Here is a 20,211-nt window from a genome sequence, read left to right as displayed (position 1 = left end):
GACAACAGGTCCCTCCCGAGCTCTGTGTATTGACCCCTTACATATTTGTAGATGTTGATCATGTCCCCTCTTTGTCTCCTCTTTTCCAATGTAAACATGCCTAGCCTTGCAAGCCTTTCCTCGTATTCCAGCATCTCCATGCCCTTGATTAGTTTGGTAGCCCGCCTCTGAACCTTTTCTAGCTCCAGATTATCCTTTTTGTAATATGGTGCCCAAAATTGCACACAGTTTTCAAGATGTGGCCTCACTAGTGATTTATATAATGGGAGTATAATACTCTTGTCCCTTGCATCAATTCCCCGTTTTATGCATGCTAATATCTTATTAGCCTTCTTTGCTGCACTCCTACTTTGGTTACTGCTGCTTAATTTGTTATCTATGTGAACCCCTAAGTCTTTTTTCAGTACAGAATCCCCTAGTATTACCCCAGTTAGTATGTAGGTGTAATTTTGTATCTTGCCCCCACAGTGCATTACCTTACACTTGTCTGTGTTGAATCTCATTCTCCATTTTGCTGCCCATGCTTCCAGTTTAGTTAAGTCGTTCTGAAGAGACTCAGCATCCCCCTCTGTATTTATAATCTTACACAATTTGGTATCGTCTGCGAAAGTTGACACCATGCTCTCTAGACCTACTGTTAGGTCGTTGATGAAAATGTTGAACAAAAGTGGTCCAAGTACAGACCCTTGTGGCACACCACTTAGTACTTTAGTCCCATTTGAAAATGATCCATTGACCACAACACGCTGCTCCCTATTATCTAACCAATTACTGACCCAAGTGCATATTGTGCTCCCTACCCCTATTTCTTGTAGCTTATAGATAAGACGCATGTGTGGTACAGTGTCGAAAGCTTTGGCAAAGTCTAAAAAGATTACATCCACCTCCTTACCCTGGTCAAGGTTCGCACTTACTGTTTCATAAAAGCCAAGTAAGTTGGTTTGACATGATCTGTCCTTCACAAATCCATGTTGGTTCCTTTTAATGACCTTCTTTGCTTCAAGGAACTTTTGAATACTGTCCCTTAGAATACCTTCCAATACTTTCCCCACTATAGATGTAAGACTTACTGGTCTATAATTACCTGGTTTAGCTTTGCTCCCCTTTTTGAATATCGGCACTACCTCCGCTATACACCAGTATTTGGGAACCATACCGATTTAACCGAATCCATGAAGATCAAAAATAGAGGTCTTGCCCGTTCAGCGTGCAACTCCATAAGAACTCTCGGGTAAATTCCATCTGGACCAGGTGACTTATTAATCTTTAACTTTTTTAATCAGTCACAGACTACGTCCTCACATAAATAAGCATTTAGCAGTGGGACATTATCTTTGTTGAGATTTTGTGTTAGACCCTGTATTTGGTCCTCTCTGGTAAATACTGTTGAAAAAAAAATTGTTTAGTTTGTTTGCTATGTCATTATCATTATTGATTAAGACTCCACTCTTGTCCTTTAAAGGGCCTATACTCTCCTTCTTTTAGTCTCTTGCTGTTGATGTACTTAAAAAAAAATTTGGGATTCGCTTTGCTTTCCTTTGCTACTAGTTTTTCAGTTTCTACTTGAGCTGCTCTTATTCCTTTTTGCATATTTTGTTACAGTCTTTATAGTGTTGAAATGACTCCGCATCCCCCTCAGATTTGTATTTTTTAAATGATCCTCTTTTTTTCCCATTAATTCCTTTATATTTTTGTTAAACCACATTGGTTTGGGATTTTTATTCTTTTTTTTTGCTGCTGGTGGGAATACATTTTCCGAGTATTATTAATTAGCAGTGATTTTAATACATCCCATTTCTCTGTAGTATTTTTTCCTTGAAACAGAATTTCCCATTCAATGTCCCTTAACGCTTCCTTCATCATGTCAAAGTTGGCTTTGCTAAAGTTTAGAGTCCTATTTGAGCCAGTATAGGACTGCTTATGAAAACTGATATTGAATGTGACCATATTGTGGTCGCTGTTACCTATGGGCTCTCCTACTTCAATATTTGATACCAATTCCCCATTGTTAGTTAATACCAGGTCTAAGATTGCATTGTACCTAGTTGGTTCCTCGATTAATTGAACTAAGTAATTATCATTTAGCGTGTTTAAAAAAATATTGCCCCTAGCAGTATCACATGAATTGATTTTCCAGTTTATCTCGGGATAGTTAAAGTCTCCCATCACTACTATGTCTCTTACTCCTGCTGCTCTTTCAATTTGATTCAGTAACAATTTCTCGTCCGACACTTTAATACCAGGCGGCCTGTAGCATAACCCCAATAATAACTTCTTTATTCCTTTACCCCCGCATGCAATTTATACCCATAATGTCTCAATAGTATTTACAGTCCCTTCTTGAATATCTTCCCGTATAACAGGTTTTAGAACTGGCTTTACACAAAAACATACCCCTCCACCCCGTTTATTTAGTCTGTCTCTCCTGTACAGCGTGTAACCCTCTAGATTGACTGTCCAATCGTGAGATCGTCCCACCACGTTTCAGTAATGCCTATAATATCATATTACTTGCTTGCTGCGAGGATTTCTAGTTCCCCTTTTTTACCTGTAAGTCTTCTAGCATTTACATACATACAATCGAGATATGTATTTCCCCTTATGGTAGGGACATCATAATTCTTATGCAGCGAAGATGACCCGTAATCGTCATTGGTTACTGTTATTCTAAAACCCTTTTTAGTTCCCATGTTACTACCCCTGCCGTCTGCTCTATTCCTCTCCCATACTCCTCCCCCGTTTTGTTCACTAACGCCACCCCTGCTATTCTTACTGAATGACCCGTGATTTCTTGCTAAACTCTCCCCCCAGGCACCTAGTATAAAATCTCCAACCTTCTAACCATCCTTCCCCCAGCACTGCTGCCCCCTCCTCATTCAGGTGCAATCCAACACGACAAAAAAGATGGCGCCTGACTGAGAAGTACGCCCAGTGTTCTAGGAACACAAACCCTTCTTTCCTGCACCAATCCCTAAGCCACACATTTACCTCCCTAATCTCCCTCTGTCTCCCTGGGCTAGCGCGTGGCACGGATAATAATTCGGAGAATATTACCTTAGATGTCCTTGCCTTAAGTTTCTTGCCTACTTCCCTATAGTCTTTCTTAAGGACATCCCACCTTCCACTAACTTTGGTGCCAACGTGCACCAAGACCGCTGGATCCTTCCCAGCCCCTCCCAACAATCTATCTACCCGTCCGCAATGTGCCGCACCCGGGAGACAACAGACCGTACGACGATCACGGTCCCGGTAGCAGATAGCCCTATCTGTCTTCCTAATAATGAAATCCCCTACCACCACAATCTAACTAGGTACCTTACTAACTTTTATCCCAGCTGCACCAGAGGGACCGCTCCTCTGGTTGCTAGATGGAACAGTCTCCTCCAGCACCGTCATTTCCTCACTATCATCCTCCGATTCCTCGTCCAGTCATGCGAATTTATTCGGGTTTGATAGTTCAGAGATGTCGAGCCTCCCCCTCTTTTTCTTCCTTCTAACTGTGACCCAGCTAACTGCCTGGTCATCCTTATCTACCAGTGACCCCTCCCTCAACTCCTCCACCGTTCTATCTAAACTTCGCTTGAGATTGTGAATCTCCCTCAGTCGCATAACGGTTTGCTCTAGATCAGTTACCTGTGCTTCCAGGGCAACCGTTCGCAAACACCTCGTGCAGATATACTCACACTGGGACGGTTGCTCCAGGTGCGCGTACATCTTGCACGACATGCACTGAGTGAAATCCCCAAATCCAGCCCCACCCATATTTTTGTGAGGTCTAACTCCCTGTTACCCAAGAAGAAATAGAGAAGCAAAACAATCTAGGCAAAACACTCACTATACAATAATGAAGTTGGGCTTTTACTTATCTATCCTTTGCGTCCCCTAATCCTTCGCTTTTATGCAGCAGTAGTCACCGGTTCTTTTCGCTTTTATGCAGCAGTCTCCGTCCCCTTCCGTCCTCTCCTCTGATGTCTGCAGCAGCAGTCTTCCTTGCCCCCTTGTGTAGCTCAGCAGTGGCTTCAGACCCCGCAGGCCGATTGTGGGTCCCTTGAAGCACCTGCTGGCAGCAGCAGTAGGCTCTTTCCCCACCGGCATCCGCATAAATCATGCCGCGGCTAAGTGGGGACTGTGAGCGATCACGCAGGGCTTGATATGCACATGCTCAGGACGGGTCCTGGGCATGCGCAGACCCATAAACATTGGATTTGTGTAAACTATTGGGTTTACATACATCTATAAAACTGTGTACACACTCGTTGTTAGCTTGGGAAAAAGGCCAATAAGGTCTTGCATAATTTGGGGAAAACATCATCATTTGACATTCACAAATTTTCACAATAGTGCGTCACACAGTTTGCGTAGTGTAAAATACACAGACGTGCACCACATACAGTATGCTCCCAATGAGAGTGAGCGCTTATGCACCAATGCAAGATTACTTGCATCTGGCGCCTGCACCTCCTTGCGGCTGCAGAGTTGGAAGGGGGAAAGGAAGCGAAAGAGCATGCAGACATACAAAACTGCCACATTACCTGGGTGACGCTGGACTGGTATACCGAAAATTCGGTAACCCAGATGGACTGGCCAGCTCAGAGTCCAAGGGGGAAATTCACTAAAGGTTGATTTTGGCTGATTTTTTTTTTTTTTTTCAATAGACGAAATTTTTAAAAATGCTAATTTACATAGGGGAGTATTCAATTAGCTGCGATAATGGACTTTTCCAGCTAATCATGATTACAGCCTATTCAATTATCTGGAAAAATTTGGCGGTGATCATTTTTCGCAAATTTCACTTCACCTTCTCTGAGCAGGTGAAAAGTTGAGAAAAATTCCTATTTAAGGTAAAAATGTTTGGATATGGTACAGAACCCCTGGGACACCCCCCTTAATGAATAATTAGGCACGTTGGAGTTTTTAATTGGCAAATAATGACATGTCATTTTTTGGGTGAAAAAGTACAACGTAAAAAATATGTAAAAAGTATAGTAAAATTTTTTGGGATATGGTACAGAACCCCTGGGACACCCCTCTTAATTAATAATTAGGCACGTTGGAGTTTTCAGTTGGCAAATAATGACATGTCATTTTTGGGGTGAAAAAGTACAAAGTGATGGAAATTGGAGTTCAAGGTATGGGACAGGTGTTTATGAGTGGGACAGGTGTTTTTAGGCTTGCAGGTGGGAGTGAAAAAGAAATTAATAGAGGTGCTCATTGCATTTAGACACTATAATATCCTGAGTTCTATTCCAACCAAAGAGTCAAAATGGATTATAAATGAATGTTTAATTATCACAATAAATCAATAAAAACAGCTTATTAAGAACAAGCTCATAAGTAAATAAAATGTATAAACCCTATCCTCACTGAATTGCCATTTATATAGACATGAAAATCACATAAAATGCATAAATTGTTGCAATAATTACTATAAGCAATGGAGCTGGCTGAAGTAGCTAATAAAAAGTTCAGGTGTAACAATCTGTTACAATGCTTAGGGAACACTGTTGCCAAAACTGCTATATGTAGAAGTTCATTTATTGAATAAAACACAGTTGTTAAGTGTGTGGCCAATATAGGCTCTGAGATGTTAAACCGTTGGAAGAATAACTTCAGAATGCAGGTGGCCGGCGTATATATGGTAATTGAACAATAAATTAGATTATCTCTCCATTTGGGCTGATAAACCGGAGCGTCCTCGGGTGAGTCCAGAAATTGCCCAATGTTTTGTGGAGCTGGAGGGTTCGTGATCTGTGTGTCCGTGTGAAACAGGATCGCGCTGTTATTGGCTCAATTTCCCTGGGGGTGCTTCACCCGCTGTTTGCTGCAGAATTTGTGGAATGGAGCATAAATGCGGCTGGTTGAATGAAGGCCGCCACACGGATCCAGCTGTGTCTGAGACTCTTCCAAGACTCCCTGGACGTGCACCGTCCGCCGATAGTCAGAAGAAGAGAGGCTGATAAGCCGGCCACGAGAGCCGCAAGGAGCTCACACTGACGGCTTCGTCCTGTATAGGGACGCGTAGCGCCCGCTGCTGCAGCCGATGAGGTTTAAGCAGTAGTAGCTGTGTCCCAAAGCGTGTGGGTACTCAGTGAGAAAGGGAAGGAGTCCTGATGCGTTTCGTCACGCAACCCGTGACTTTTTCAAAGATGCAGGTGGGAGTAACCACACTTTTTTTTAAGTCCCCTAAAATTACCCAGATATTTGTATTGATTTGCATAAAATTTGCATGTAAAATGTGATTTTGTACTCCAAATTGCATCAATTCACCAATGGTGCAAACATCGATTAAATAACACTGGTATCATTGGAAATCCCAATTTACTAAAAATCTATTCTGTCAAAATGCTATATTTCACAGTAAAATTTGTGTCAGTCGCACCTCAATGCACTTTTTTTGAGCGTGTTCACACAGAACAACCTTCTTCTTTTTTTTTTCTAAGACCTATCAAAAGCACCACCAAAATCGCATCTCAATGCACCTCATATGCTTGTTTGACAGAAGCATGCACAGATCAATGAGACCCGGCTGTGGCATTACATCCCCACTAGAAAGAGGCCGGTGCTTGTTGATGGAAATATGGGGACCCCTATGCACCCCTTCCCCCCTTGTTTCCAGGACCGGCTCAGGAGCCTGGTACTGGTTGTGAAAAATATGGGGGATCCCCATGCTCCCCCCCCCCCCCCCCCCCTTGAAATTTCACAGCCAGGACCTGCTCCAAAAAGCCTGGTGCTGGTTATGCTTTGGGGGGACACATCACATGTCATTTTTATTTTTTTTACATTTTTAACTCTTTCTTTTACTGTTACAGACAGAAGAATGTACGTATCTCACTGATCTTTGCATGCTTCTGTCAAACATGCACATATTGCAGATGCATTGAGGTGCAATTTTGTTGCATTTTTTATTGGGAGCTGAGATGCGAGTTCTGCAGGGAAAACAACAAAATCGCACCTATACACACATGCTACAATGCGACACGATATTCCATAGACGACAAAGACGCAAGTAAAAACGCTTTTTAATAAATGTGCACTTTTTGTTGCGGTGACTTAGATTCTTAGTAAATTGCCCCCCAGATCTTAACCCCTTTGAGAACCTCTGGGATGAATTAGACACAGATGCATTCTAGACCGACTTAACCTTCTTCTGTGTTGCAGTTGGTCACTGTACTGAAGGCGGAATGATAAAACATACCACCAGGCCCGGCGCATCCCGCTCAGCAAAGGGATGCAAAGCAGGTAGGCGCCTGGCTGGAGAGGCGCTCTGCATCCCCGCCCCCCCTTCTGCTGCCGGCAGCTGCGTCTGCAACACCGTATGTCAGGCAGCGGTGCCGGCAGCTGTACAGATAGAGGACCACCGGACTATAGCAACCCCCTCTACTTAAAAGCAGTTAAAGCTCTGCCCCGGGCCGTCGCGCTCTGCAGCACGTCACATTGCTGCTGCTGCGGCCGCTCACTTCTCCCGTGCGGCCGCCAGAAACAGAATGACCCCTGACTCCTCACAGCAGCGGGTGTCACCGCGCAGACGTGGGCTGAGACGGCGGGCAGCGCTGGAGACAGAAACTCGGCATCACCAGCTGGTGGTCGTGGGCCGCGGCTGTAAGTTGTCACTGAGCAGGCGGAGAGAATGTGGGGTCAGCGCCGCAGTGGCCGGGTTAACATCATATACACAGAGACTGCGGGATCTTGCATTATTGCAGATACCTGGAAGTCTCTCATTAGCTGACAGTCACCAGGTCTCATAGGTAATAAGGGGGGGGGGGGGGGAGCAGATCGCCGGCTGTCAGGGACACAACAGTGACTTTGTACTTTGTAATCCCCCCTAACCTCTGTGTTCTGTTCTAGTCTTGATGTCACCCCCCCCTCCTCTCTGTATTCTGTGTCAGCCATTGTCACCTACCCGTTTTCTGTCCCAACCATTGTCACCACCCCTGTGTTCTGTGTCAGCCATTGTCACCCCACCCGTGTTCTGTCCCAACCATTGTCACCTCCCCCGTGTTCTGTCCCAATCCTTGTCACCACCCCTGTATTCTGTCACTATGTCCCCCCCCCCCACATGTTCTGTCCCAACCATTGGTACTCCTACTGTGTTCTGTCCCAGTCATTGTTACCACCCCGGTGTTCTGTCCAGGCCCAGCGACAGGGGGGTACAAAGGGTACACCCCTCCCAGGCTAGAGGTACAAAGGGGCCCCCAGGTATGGAGGGGCACAACATGAGCCAGCTGCGGCTAACTTATTTATAATGCATACCGCACCAGCCATCCATCTGCCGCCACACGACACCCCCTGCTCGCCGACCCCCTCCCCAGCAACTCCCATCACTTGCTGTGTGTAGTGCAATGACCCTGCCATTGCGGTGTCATGAAATGCTATCCAGGATAGTTTTCATGACACCGCAATGGCGGCGTCATTACGCTACACACAACAAGATCCTCACAGCAAGATAGTATGCTGCGCCCACGCTGAAAATCTCCTGTCCCCATTGCCAAGGCCAGCCTACAGCGGAAGGATGCAACCTGTCCAAGCACAAGAAGCAAGCTGCAGGGTCGTTGTGTGTCTTCTCCGCACTTGCAGAAACCCTCCCTACCTAGTGTGCGGTAAGCGTATATTTATTTGATTTAAATCCAATGTAATACTGACAGCTTTCCGCAGTATTGTGCAACTTACAGTATTTTAGCCATGAGTGCCGTACCACTAATACTGTATCTCCCTAACTTTCATGTGAAGGCAGCAGTATTTATTCATTTTACAATGAATCCGGCACTCTATGATGTCCCCTTAGGGCTTACTTGCTCCTGTGCCCTCCTTAGTAGGCCTGTGTCTCTATAATAGAATACAGATGGCAGCACTCGGAGGCTGGTGAATGGTGTAAAAGTGGATTTAATTAAGTCAACGTTTCGGGGATGTGGATTGCTGTCCCTAGGAAGGGGAGTACATCTCTGAAATGTTGACTTAATTAAATCCACTTTTACACCGTTTAGCAGCTTCTGAGTGCGTTCTTCATCTATCTATCTGTATGTATGTGTGTATATATATATATATATATATATATATATATATATATATATATATATAATCTTTCCTGAGACCACACTCCTATTTGCGACGCTGTCCCTTTGTAAAGTAGGGGAGGGAGGGCGCAAATTTATAGTTTGCAGGAGGGCGCCGAACACCCTGGCACCGGCCCTGCATACCACCTACTGTTTTCAGGAAATTGTGGACAGTTTGCCAAGAAGGTTGCCTGCAGTAATCACTGTACGTGGTGGACCTACAAAGTACTGATGTCAATAAAATCTTGATCTAGTTGCTGTCATTGTCCAATAACTTTTGTCTACATTGTGTAGCAATACATTCACCTGCATGCTTTAGCATCAAGGGCTCACTGGGGCCCACATGTAAAACATATAATGACTGCAAAATTAACGCGCAAACCATGAAAGGAAAAACTTTGATTTCAATTGTTGTTCATTAAAAAAAAAAAAAATAGCCAGCACCTTTTTACCTACTTCCAAAAACGAGTAACGCGTCAGGTTGTTAGGGGGCCCTAATCCGCAGTGATGAGCCCAGTACGAGCCTTTTAGATGGGGTCGCTGAAGTCGCCGTGAGCGGGATATTAAGGCGTTTTTCTGTCATACCCTATGGTGGTTTCCTTATAGAGCAGTCTTCATAAAATCAGACGATGGAACTCTGCAGTACCTTTCCTTTACTGCTAAAATGACATAATAAGACTGCTCAAACCTTAGTGAAAAACCGAATATGTGGACAATAACAGGCTTGAAACTCGAATGGCAATAAATATTGATACAAAAATGAATGCATACACATTGGACCTTTAACATCACAAGGTCCGACATCTAATTTTGCAGCTGCTACCACCAGCGGCTCTCTTAGCTACTGCCTCACTTGTGACAAGTCCACTGTGGGAAGGTCTGAATGCCGCAAGGTAGGGAGAACCATTCAGGCTCCACTGGTAAGTGCCGCACACCACCACACCTGCACCAGCCCACCGGCTGCATTGTAGCCGTCTAAGAGGAACATACAGCGAAGACCTAAGTCTTATCTAATCCATCAAAGTATTTTCTAAAGAAGCTGCTGAATATCCTCTGCAGTTCCCATCATCACAATACATAGATTCCCACATCCAGAAGGCCAGACAACAATCATCCTAGAGAACATTAAATACATTTCTCTTAACGTCCTAGTGGATACTGGGAATGTACTTAGTACCATGGGGTATAGATCGGGTCCATTGGAGCCTGGCACTTTAAGAAAACATTAGTGTGTGCTGGCTCCTCCCCTCTATGCCCCTCCTAGCAGACTCCGTTTAGAAAAATGTGCCCAAGGAGCCGGGTGCATTCTCTGGAGCTCCAGAGAGTTTTCTTCAGAATTTCTGTTAGTTTTTTATTTTCAGGCAGCACTGGATGGCAACCAGTCTGCCTGCGTTGTGGGACTTAGGGGGAAGGACCGAACCAACTTAATTGAGAGTTAATGATTTGTATACCTGCTGACAGGACACTGAGCTCCTGAGGCGCTGTTTCTCTTGCCCCAGGGTGTGAGCCTACGCCGGCAGCATGCCGCTACCCCTAACAGATGCCGAATAGACGCAGTGCGGTGAGTACTATGCCGGGGGCGGTTAGCGGGTCCCTGGTGACAATGACAGAATTAGGGCGCTGCGGTCACGGGCCTCGAGCTGTGGTGCCCGCTGCGGACCCACACTGGCGCACAGTAAAAGGGGGATTTTAATCCCTTTTTTACACTATATTTGACATATATGCCAGTATAATATTGTAGGGGCCGCGTGCCATTGAAGGGGCAGGGCATCCCGGAGAGTGGGACCAGAAGCTGAAAGGCGCCATTTCCTGCTGCTGCTGACTACAGGCTGCACGCTGAGACTGCTCCTCCACAGAGACCACTGAACCACCAATTATACTGGTACCAGGGGGTCTTATAGAGAGGAGGAGTGCAGATATAGCAGTTACACCACTGTGCTATTAGCAAGCTTATAAATATACCCATCGGAGCACTGCTCTGATCTGAGGTATTGTGTGCTGGTCCCAATCATCTCTGTGTCACTCCATTCAGGGCTGTCTGGGCTTACTGTGCTGTTCACTAACGTGTATCACTGCACTGTGTTATATCTCTACCTTCTGTGTTCTCTACCTTCACAAGGTAGTGGCTTGCAGGAACCTGCATGGTTAGAATAATTCAAAACTATGATTACTAATATAAATTGAGAGCTGCTGCAAAGCAAGAAATTCAGACCCTGCAACAGTCTGTAGATGATTTCTTGGTTAAGACTGCTGACCACAGACAGGCTACTCAGCCCCCTCTGGTGATCTCTCACACTCCCACAGGTGCTCCAGTATGACTCTGATACTGAAATACCGGGAGTTGAGGCCTTGATTTATGCTATTAGGGACGTCCTCAACATACAGGATAAGGAGATAGAACCAGAAAAGGAATTGTTTTTTAATGTTAAACCAAAATCCTCTGTCACCTTCCCTATCTCAAAAGAATTAAACTCTCTTTCCAAAGAGGCATGGGTGAATCCTGACAAGAAATTTATTAGTCCCAAGCAGTTACTAAATTCCTTTCCCTTTCCTGCTGAGGATAGGAAAGTTTGGGAAAACCCACTGTCCGTGGATACTTCAGTGTCCAGGCTGTCACGTAAAATGGTACTGCCTGTACCTGGGGCTATCTCCCTCAAAGACCCAGCTGACCGTAGAATTGAGACTACACTCAAATCAATCTATACTGCAGTGGGCGTAGCACAAAGCCCCACTATTGCTTGTGGTTGGATATCCAGGTCCAATAATATAATAAATGGGTTTGATGAGGATGAGATAATTACTCTGCAGCAGCATATCCAAGATGCTGCAAACTTTGAGTGAGGCAGGTAAGGAATTATGTCTCATAATTCCTTAATTGACTCGCTATGGCGGTCTCGGCTCGCAGAGTCCTGTGGCTGTGACAATGGTCAGCTGATGCTGATTCCAAAAGGGGTGTTGAGAGCCTTCCTTTTACAGGGGATGCATTGTTTGTGGAAGAACTAAACAAGTGGATATCTCAGGCGACGGCAGGTAAGTCTACCTATCTGCCGACTGCACCACCTGCTAGACGCCCCTATTCTGGGCCCTCTCTGCAGGCCTTTTATGTGGCAAAATTCAGAGGCAGAGCCAGAGGTGCATCCAGTGCTGCTAAAGGAACTCGCGGTAAGTCCTGTAAGCCAGCAGCTGCTGGAGCTAAGGACCAGGCCTCCGGATCCACAAAGCCCTACACTTGACGGTTGGCCCCAGCAGCAAGGTGGCTTCCAGGTAGATGCTCGCCTTCAGCACTTCGGCCAAATATGGGCAAAGTCCTGCTGGGATCCTTGGGTGAGGGAGCTTATATCCCCAGGATACTGGCTGGAATTTCAGGAACTACCTCCTCTCAGATTCTTCAAGTCGGCCTTACCAGTTTCACCTGTAGCAAGAATTACCTTGCAAAAAGCAATTCAAAAACTGCTTTCCACAGGAGTTATTGTTTCAGTACCTCCTCCACTGCAAACAAAGGGATTTTACTTGGGGCAAATTACAATGCTCTTCTGCAGGCCTCCTATGTCCTTTGGAATCAGGTCATCCAGGTACAGTCGGACAATGCCACGGCGGTGGCGTACATCAACCGACAGTGAGGAACAAGCAGCAGGGCTGCAATGCGAGAGGTGTCAAGGATGCTCCTCTGGGCGGAAGCCAACGCAAGTGCCATCTCAGCCATATTCATTCCTCGAGTGGACAACTGGGAAGCGGACTTCTTCAACAGGCACAACCTCCATCCGGGGGAATGGGGCCTTCACCCTCAGGTGTTCCAACAACTGATTTACCGGTGGGGCTGTCCACAGATAGACCTGATGGCTTCTCGTCTCAACAAGAAGCTCTGTCGTTACTGTTCCAGAACGAGGGAACCACAGGCTGCAGCAGTGGACGGCGTCATGGAACTACCAGTTCGTGTACCTGTTTCCTCCAATCCCTGTCTTTCCAAGAGTTCTAAAAAGGCTCAAAAGGGAAAAAATTCAGGCAATTCTGTTTGCCTCGGAATGGCCTCGACGGGCCTGGTACGCTGACCTCCTGACCATGTCCCTGGAGGAACCCTGGCCTCTGCCGCTTCTCAAGTACCTGCTTCAACAAGGACCGTTTGTCTACCCAGATTTACTATGGCTACGTTTAACGGCTTTGAAGTTGAAAAGGAGATCTTAACCAGATCTTAACCATATCTGGAAGAAATATGTCTCGTGGTGCAAGGGTAGAAAATATCCTCCTGCAGAATTTCGACTTGGCCGTTTTTCTGCTTTTCCTGCAAGCAGGTGTGGACTACGTTAGGCTATGGTTAGGCTCAATCAAGGTTCAGATTTCGGCTCTCTCTATGGTCGTCATTCCGAGTTGTTCACTAGCTGTTTTCGGTCGCAGCGCAGCGTTTATTCAAATAGCGGCACTTCTGCGCATGCGTAAGTGCCGCAATGCGAACGCGCGACGGTACTTTCACAACAGCCGAAGTAGTTTCACACAAGGTCTAGCGAAGCTTTTCAGTCGCACTGCTGGCCGCAGAGTGATTGACATGAAGTGGGTGTTTCTGGGTGGTAACTGACCGTTTTCTGGGAGTGTGTGTAAAAACGCAGGCGTGTCAGATACAAACGCAGGCGTGCCTGGGGAAACGCAGGCGTGGCTGGCCGAACGCAGGGCGTGTTTGTGACGTCAAAACAGGAACTAAGTAGTCTGAAGTGATCGCAAGCGCTGAGTAGGTCTGGAGCTGCTCAGAAACTGCACAATCTTTTTTTTGTTGCCGCGCTGCGATCCTTTCGTTCGCACTTCTGCTAAGCTAAAATACACTCCCAGAGGGCAGCGGCTTAGCGTTTGCACGGCTGCTAAAAGCAGCTAGCGAGCAAACAACTCTGAATGAGGGCCTATATTTTTCCAAAAACAACTAGCGGTACTCCCAGAAGTACAGACTATCCTAAAGGGTGTTCTTCACATTCAGCAACCCTTTGTCCCTCCCACAGCTCCGTGGGATCTCAATGTGATCTTGACCAACAGTCGGACTGGTTTGAACCCTTACACAGGGTAGACTTGAAATATCTAACGTGGAAGACAGTCACGTTGCTGGCTTTAGCCTCTGCAAGACGTGTATCAGAATTGGGGGCCTTATCCTGTAAGAGCCCATATTTGATATTTCACGAGGATAGGGCGGAGCTCAGGACTCTTCCTCAGTTTTTACCAAAAGTGGTTTCTGCTTTTCACATTAATCAACCGATAGTAGTTCCGGTACTATCTGACACATCGGTTTCTCCAAAGTCCTTGGACGTTGTGAGGGCTTTGAGGATTTACGTCAAGAGGACAGCTCGTCACAGGAAGTCTGACTTTGTCCTTTATGTTCGCTACCAAAATTGGTCATCCTGCTTCTAAGCAGTCCATTGCTCATTGGCTCAGGTTGACCATTCAACAAGCCTATTCTTCGGCAGCATTGCCGCTACCAAGTTCTATCCAGGCCCACTCCACAAGATGGGTGGGCTCTTCCTGGGCGGTTGCCCGGGGCGTCTCGGCCCTACAGTTGTGCCGTGCAGCTACTTGGTAATGGTCGAACACGTTCTTTAAGTTCTATAGATTCGACACCTTGGCCAGAGATGACCTTCAGTTTGATCAGGCAGTTTTGCAGGGGTCTCGGCTCTCTCCCACCCATTCTGGGAGCTTTGGGACTTCCCTATGGTACTAAGTACATTCCCAGGGGTATATTTACTAAGATTCGTAATTGTCGGGATTTGGAGGGAGATTAAACACGAATGACATCGAATGTGGGAATTTGCAACTTTTTGTTTTTTTTACGCCTCATTTACTATGCTGTCGTATTCTGCATTGTCGTGTTTTCCGATGTCGATGTCATCCGTAATTTCGGCCAGTGTTTTATGGGAGTGATTAGTAAAACACTGCCAAACTTAACACAATGAATCTCGTCCGGATCTGTGAGATCCGTGCAGGGCTTCATTGTGTACCTTAAAAAAAGTGTATAAAGTGTTAAAAATCAGGAAAAAAATTGCGTGGGGTCCCCCCTCCAAAGCATAACCAGCCTCGGGATCTTTGAGCCGGTCCTGGCTGTAAAAATACGGGGGAAAAATTGACAGGGGTTCCCCCATATTTTAAAAACCAGCACCGGGCTCTGTGCCTGGTCCTGGTGCAAAAAATACGGGGGACAAAAGACGTAGGGGTCCCCCGTATTTTTTCCACCAGCACCGGGCTCCACTAGTCAGAGAGATAATGCCACAGCCGGGGGACACTTTTATATTGGTCCTGGCGGCCCTGGCATTAAATGACCAACTAGTCACCCCTGGCCGGGGTACCCTCGAGGAGTGGGGACCCCTTAAATCAAGGGGTTCCCCCCTCCAGCCACCCAAGGGCCAGGGGTGAAGCCCGAGGCTGTCCCCCCCATCCAAGGACAGCGGATGGGAGGCTGATAGCCTTTTGTGTAAAAAATAATAATATTGTTTTTTGTAGCAGAACTACAAGTCCCAGCAAGCCTCCCCGCAAGCTGGTACTTGGAGAACCACAAGTACCTGCATGCGGGGGGAAACGGGCCCGCTGGTACCTGTAGTTCTACTACAAAAAAAATACCCAAATAAAAACAAAACACACACACACCGTGATAGTAAAATTTTATTAAACATACATGCACACATAGGACATTAGAGAAATAGGAATGTAATACCTACTGGTAATTCCTTTTCTCGTAGTCCGTAGTGGATACGGGGCGCCCGCCTCTGTGCATCGAATTCCTGCTTAAATGGTTGTAAGTGTTCTTGGTTGGGTCTGCTGTTGCTGTCCCTGTTCCACGTTTGGTTAGCATTGCTATCCTTATTATAGTTAGCATCGCTTTCCTCTGTTTTGGTTAGCTCTGCTATCTTTGGCCCTCATTCCGAGTTGTTCGCTCGCAAGGCGATTTTAGCAGAGTTGCTCACGCTAAGCCGCCGCCTACTGGGAGTGAATCTTAGCATCTTAAAATTGCGAACGATGTATTCGCAATATTGCGATTACAAACTACTTAGCAGTTTCTGAGTAGCTCCACACTTACTCGGCATCTGCGATCAGTTCAGTGCTTGTCGTTCCTGGTTTGACGTCACAAACACTCCCAGCGTTCGCCCAGACACTCCCCCGTTTCCCCGGCCACTCCTGCGTTTTTTCCGGAAACGGTAGCGTTTTTTCCCGCACGCCCATAAAACGGCCTGTTTCCGCCCAGTAACACCCATTTCCTGTCAATCACACTACGATCGCCGCAGCGATGAAAAAGCAGTGAGTAAAAATACTATCTCCATTGTAAAATTACTTGGTGCAGTCGCAGTGCGAATATTGCGCATGCGTACTAAGCGGAATTTCACTGCGATGCGATGAAAAATACCGAGCGAACGACTCGGAATGAGGGCCTTTGTTATTGTTGTGTGTTGGTTCGTTACCTCACTGCTATGTTATGTATATATCCTTCTCTCAAAGTATGTCCATCTCCTCGGGCAGTTTCCTAGACTGAGTCTGCTAGGAGGGGCATAGAGGAGAGGAGCCAGCACACACTAATGTTTTCTTAAAGTGCCAGGCTCCAATGGACCCGATCTATACCCCATGGTACTAAGTACATTCCCAGTATCCACCATGGATTACAAGAAAAGTAATTACCGGTAGGTATTAAATACCTATTTTTTTGGGCAGAGCGCAATATGACTTTCAATAAGTTACTACTTTTATTCACATTTGTGTCCCAGTGTTGCTGTTTAATTACATTTCGCTCATTACAAGGTGTCTACGCTTCAATCACCACCCATATTATACCCAGTTAAGGAGACTGGACATCTCCAGATTGAAGAAGTGCCCAAGCAAATCTTGAGTGCCAACTCCCACATCCCCTTACCAAGTAGGGAGCATGAACTCTTCTTATGCTGCAGGTAACATAGAAAGTGTGAGTTTATGTGTACAGGACTATTCACATACATTCAGAGCTGGATTAAGGCTTCGGGGGGGGGGTACTTAAGACAGTGGGGCCCTAAAATCTCAAATTAAAATTATAACGTCTTTAATTACTGCAAATAAAATTACAATTGGGTGGTAAATTTGTTTGAGCCGAAATTCACATTATAGCACACTGTATGAGCCAAAATTTATCACTGACCTGAGTTGAGAGTGTTGTGGACTCGGGGTTTCTTCCGGTGTCCGGGAAGAGGAACCGCAACTGGGCGGCAGCAGGGATGGTCGAATGTAAGTTTTTCTCATGCAGGATTAGATCGGCAAACAGGAGGCACGTGTGGACGCTGAAGGTCTCCTGAAAGACAAAGCTTGAAAGGCGTTGATAAATCAGTGAAGAATACCCGATGCTGGAGGCACAAACTGCGCTAAAGTGCTCTGGGTGCTAGGAGACACTGAGGTGTTTGGAGACACTGAGATTATTGGAGACACTGAGGTGTTTAGAGGTACAGAAGTGCTTGAAGGCGCGGAAGCGCTTGGAGGCACTGAGGTGCTTGGAGGCACAGTAATGCTGGGAGGCACAGAGGTGCGTGGAGGCACGGAAGTGCGTGGAGGTGCTTGGGTGCTTGGAGGCACAGTAATGCTGGGAGGCACGGAGGTGCGTGGAGGCACTTGGGTGCTTGGAGGCACAGTAATGCTGGGAGGCACGGTAATGCTGGGAGGCACGGAGGTGCGTGGAGGCACTCGGAGGCACGGAAGTGCGTGGAGGTGCTTGGACGCTTGGAGGCACGGTGATGCTTGGAAACAAGGAGATGCTTGAGAACACAGGATTTAGCAGGAACTGGGGAGCTCTGGAGATCACAGTTTCTGACAGCAGAATGATGATACTCAGGCGCCGGGTCTCTGCCCGGCGTCTGACTTTGAATCTCCCGCCCTTGCCTGATTGGTGGAGTGGGCAGGTGACGTCAGTCCTGCTCCGCCTCCATGACCACACTCATGATGGCGGCGCCCTCGCTCCGGGAAGCCGCCGAGGAGACACACCAACCCGACGCCGGAACCCGGAGACCGCCGGGGGAGAGAGGCGCCGGGTAATCCAAGACACACGCAGGGGCAAGCGCGGGCGCCGCTGCCTGCGACGTGTGACAGTACCCCCTCCTCCAGGAGTGGCCCCTGGACACTTTCCGGGCTTAGTTGGATGTCTGGAGTGGAAGACCCGAACCAGTCGGGGAGCCGTTACTTCAGTAGCATTGATCCAACTTCTCTCCTCAGGACCATAACCTTTCCACTCTACCAAGTACTGTAGTTTTTTATGAAGATAACGAGAGTCAAGAATAGCTTTGATTTCAAACTCCGTTCCAGCTTCAGTCACTACAGAAGTTGGCCTAGGGGATGCTGAGTGGAACCGATTCAGAATGAGGGGACGGAGGAGAGAGACATGAAAGGCATTAGGTATTCGAAGGTGGGAAGGCAATCCTAATTTGCAGACGACCGGGTTCAAGACTTGCAACACTGGGAAAGGACCAATGAACCTTGGGGCAAATTTTATAGTAGGCACTCTCAAACGAAGATTGCGGGTAGAGAGCCATACCTTGTCGCCAACCTTATATTGAGGAGCTGCTCGTCGCTTCCTATCCGCAAAGAATTTATAGCGACCGGAAACTCTCTTGAGATTGGCATGAACTCGACTCCAGATTTGGTTAAAGTGTCGGAGAGTAGAGGCTGCAGCAGGAACTTCTTCTGGAGGACAAATGGGTAACTCCGGAACTTGGGGATGAAATCCATAATTAATAAAGAAAGGAGATTCACCAGACGACGAGTGATATAGATGGTTGTGGGCGAACTCGGGCCAAGGCAACAACTCCACCCAGTTATCTTGAGAAGGAGAAAGGTAAACACGGAGAAAGGTCTCTAGATCTTGATTGACGCGTTCAGTTTGCCCATTGGTCTGCGGATGGTAAGCAGATGAAAACTTGAGTTTAATTTGTAGAGCTGAACAGAGGGCTCTCCAGAACTTTGCTGTAAACTGTACCCCTCGATCCGAGACTATTTATAGAGGTAACCCGTGCAGGCGGAAGTGCTCCCGGACAAATAACAGAGCCAACTTGGACGCGGATGGTAATCTGGTCAACGGAACAAAATGTGCCATCTTAGAGAATCGGTCAATAATCACCCAAATGGTGTTATGACCCTTAGAGAGAGGTAGTTTAGTAACATTTTCTGGACTCCCGGATGACCAGAAAACTTAGAAGTGTGAGCCCACTGCAACAGTCTTGGTCGAAATCTAGCTGGCACCGACATTCTTCCAGGAGGGGGGCCCAACCCAGTGGAAGCTGCAGAAATAGAGACGGGACTGAGGATTAATGCTTTCTCGACTGTATTCTCCTCATCCGAAGCCATTACTGAACGGGATAGGGCATCCGCCTTGGTGTTAAGAGTTCCAGCCCGATACTTAATGATAAAGGAAAATCTAGCAAAGAAGAGCGCCCATCTTGCCTGACGGGGATTCAAACATTGGCCGTCTTGAGGTACAGTAAATTCTTGTGATCCGTAAAAATTGTAATTAAGTGTTTAGCACCTTCCAGAAGATATCTCCATTCTTCTAAAGCAGATTTAATTGCCAGCAGCTCTTTGTCTCCAATGGTATAATTTAATTCGGCAGGGGAGAACTTGCGGGAATGGAAACCACACGGATGCAATTTCCCATCTGAGGCGTACTGTGAAAGTACGGCACCTATGCCTACCGTGGAAGCATCAACCTCCAGAAAAAATGGTTTTAGGAAATCTGGCTGCTGTAGTACTGGAGCGGACATAAAGGCTACCTTCAGCTGTTTGAATGCTGCTACTGCTTCAGAAGGCCAATAGCTTGGGTCAGCCCCTTTCTTGGTCATAGCAGTAATAGGTGCCACGGTAGTAGAGAAACCTCTTATAAATTTTCGATAATAATTTGCGAATCCTAGAAATCGTTGCACTGCTTTCAAGGAAAGAGGTTGAGTCCAATCCCGGATGGCAGAGAGTTTCTCCGGATCCATACGCAACTCAGTTCCAGAAATAATGTAGCCCAAAAATGGAATAGAAGAAACCTCAAAGGTGCACTTGGAGATTTTGCTATAAAGATGGTTCTCGCGCAACCGAAGGAGTACTTCCTTAACTTGTAGTCGATGCTCAGAAAGATTCTTCGAAAATATCAGAATGTCATCCAAATATACTACTACATTCAGGTACAACATGTCCCGAAAGACTTCAT

At 46.6% G+C, this 20,211-nt stretch overlaps 1 long non-coding RNA gene across 1 annotated transcript in view; it reads left to right on the top strand.

Moving 5' to 3' along the window:
• The first annotated feature begins 7,248 nt into the window (after nucleotides 1-7,248).
• The window catches only part of LOC134966184 (uncharacterized), a 155,902-nt gene continuing 142,939 nt past the window's right edge, over nucleotides 7,249-20,211 (top strand). Inside the window, exons 1-2 of the long non-coding RNA XR_010188597.1 lie at nucleotides 7,249-7,599; nucleotides 8,491-8,597. This is a non-coding gene — a long non-coding RNA (uncharacterized LOC134966184). The remainder of the gene's footprint in view (nucleotides 7,600-8,490; nucleotides 8,598-20,211) is intronic.

Source organism: Pseudophryne corroboree, chromosome 10, assembly GCF_028390025.1.
Source record: "Pseudophryne corroboree isolate aPseCor3 chromosome 10, aPseCor3.hap2, whole genome shotgun sequence".
In the NCBI taxonomy this organism is placed as follows: Eukaryota; Metazoa; Chordata; class Amphibia; order Anura; family Myobatrachidae; genus Pseudophryne; species Pseudophryne corroboree.
This window is presented reverse-complemented; position numbering and strand designations above follow the sequence as displayed.